This window comes from Anarrhichthys ocellatus, unplaced genomic scaffold (genome assembly GCF_004355925.1).
Source record: "Anarrhichthys ocellatus isolate YVR2014 unplaced genomic scaffold, GSC_Weel_1.0 scaffold140, whole genome shotgun sequence".
Lineage (NCBI taxonomy): Eukaryota > Metazoa > Chordata > Actinopteri > Perciformes > Anarhichadidae > Anarrhichthys > Anarrhichthys ocellatus.
In genome coordinates this window covers 141,579-143,699 of record NW_022280170.1, presented here as the reverse complement: position 1 = coordinate 143,699, position 2,121 = coordinate 141,579, and the positions used below count along the sequence as shown (strand labels likewise).

Below are 2,121 nucleotides of genomic sequence, written 5' to 3'. Positions count from 1 at the left end.
CACACACACACACACACACACACACACACACACACACACACACACACGAGTCCTGCTCACCGCCCACTGTAATATCGAAATAATAACACAATTCGGTACCGGACTCGACACAGACATCACACGTTACTGTAAGAACCCAGAAAGAGAGAAAACGGCTCGCGGCTGTAACGCGCGGCGGCTCCAGTGAACGGGCTAATGTATTCCTGTAGAAGGTGAAACTAGAGGACGGAGTGGAGAACACACTTCAGGTGTGTCTCAGTTCGGCCGGAGAGCATCCAGAGCAATACAACATAGAGTGATGAACTGTCCGACAGAGAAGTGGCTGAAACGCGCTGAGGTTCTGAGAAAGCGCAATAGCTGCTTTAGTCCCACTTTTTCACACAATTATGATTACTATCTTTAATGAGGCATCAATGTTTTTGAGGACACGTGCTTTCATTTGAGGGCAAATCCAGAATATTCTCTATTTCTGCAGTACTATCATCAACGATGCGTTTTCAAAATGAAATGAAATGAAACAAATATGCACTTTAAAAAAAAACTGGTAAACTGTTGAGAAACCGCAGCTGTGAGGAAGTTTGAATTCATATTTCGTCAAATATGAAAATATAAAAACACCAATACCCACAAAACCACGCTGCCGGTGCGGCTATACGATACTACAAGGGTGAGGAGGAATATCAAAGTTGCGCAAAAAAAGGCCTTTAGATGTCGAGATTTATCATCATAAATCATCAAAACATAAACATCTGATTACCTGTATTCAACAATATTTCCTCTGGGCTTTGGCGCTGCGTCCTTGCTGTGTTTTGAGAGTTGCGGTGTCGCTGTCAAGTAGTTTGCTAAAAAGATATCCCGAGTAAAGGTCTTAAAAGAAACGATCATCTATCCCGTTACAAATGTCCACATCTGATAAATAACAAGCGCGAGCGAAGGCTGTTCCACGCGGCCTCTCCCACTCAGCGCACCGGTGCACGGCTCCGGATCAAGGCGTTGAGATGTTACTTGTTTGTAAGCAAAAACATGGCTTCATTTGCCTTTGTCAGCGAGAAAAAACGTAATATTGACTTACCTTTCCCTCATGAGCCATTGTACCCCCCTCCATTCCCTCTCCACACCCCCACCCCCATCTCCTCCCTCCGCCCTTTGCCATGACATCACGGAAGCTGTAGTAAAACCTCCAGCATCAGATGGGCAGGGCTTGAGGTCCCCCTTACTACACACTCACTGAATGGACAGATGTACACACACACCCTCTCTCTTGCATACATCCTATGAACCACTAAGACTGAAAACTAGACTCTAGACATCGTCTCTGCACGATTTTTTTCCCAATAATAAAATAAGTTCCCAACACTGCTTCCCTCTCCAAACATGTGTAACTTCATGACCCATCTGTACTTAGTCAGTGTGCGCCTCTGGGCTCTGCAGCACGCAGCCAACACTAAGTCACACATCACATTGAGCTCATGTTTCATACATTTCCTGGAATTCCTGCTGTTTCACAAATGCATCACAGAGGTTATAGATACTGTAATCCTTCACCCCCCACACATCCTGGAAAATGGTCCCGTCCAATAATTCATTCAAGGGCTATTTCCCCCCTCGGACTGGGACTTGATGTAGTAGTTGTATGCAGAGTTATATGCGCGGTGCAACGACAGCATCTGATAATTCCTCCGGGTCTTAACGACATCAGAGGCAGAGAGCTCCATGGGAGCTTTACGAAAAATGTATTTATGTTCCGGGGAGGTGAGGGGATGGAAGTGCGGTATCAATTTGGATTATCGCTGAGAAATAATACGCCGCAGAGAAATTGTTGTGACGCCCGCAGGAGTTTGAAGAAGAGTGATCACTGTCAGTAACAGATGTGTTGATGGTTTCTTTAAGGCTCATTGAGAGTAATGCCAACTGTCAGCGCAGCTCCAAACAACAGTCAGTCTTAATAGTGCAACTTGGAGTCACTCCCAAATGTTGCTCACACCGCGGCTCTGCTTTGCTGTTTTGAAACCATTAGTCGGAATGACAACCATTCATTACAAGCCATTTGAGAGTAGTCCCCACAAATGCCATCCTTTATCTGCTGTCTCCACGCAGCGCACGCGGGGAATATTTAAAAAG

At 45.5% G+C, this 2,121-nt stretch overlaps 1 protein-coding gene across 7 annotated transcripts in view; it reads right to left on the bottom strand.

Annotated features, from left to right (window-relative positions):
- The window catches only part of LOC116399980 (myelin transcription factor 1-like), a 43,339-nt gene extending 42,185 nt beyond the window's left edge, over nucleotides 1–1,154 (bottom strand). For 6 of the 7 annotated variants that reach the window (XM_031877548.1, XM_031877550.1, XM_031877553.1 and 3 more), the window contains exon 1: nucleotides 758–1,066. The gene's annotated coding sequence lies outside the window, so the exon portion shown is untranslated. The other variant, XM_031877549.1, reaches the window with a different exon arrangement.
- Nucleotides 1,155–2,121: the final 967 nt, after the last annotated feature.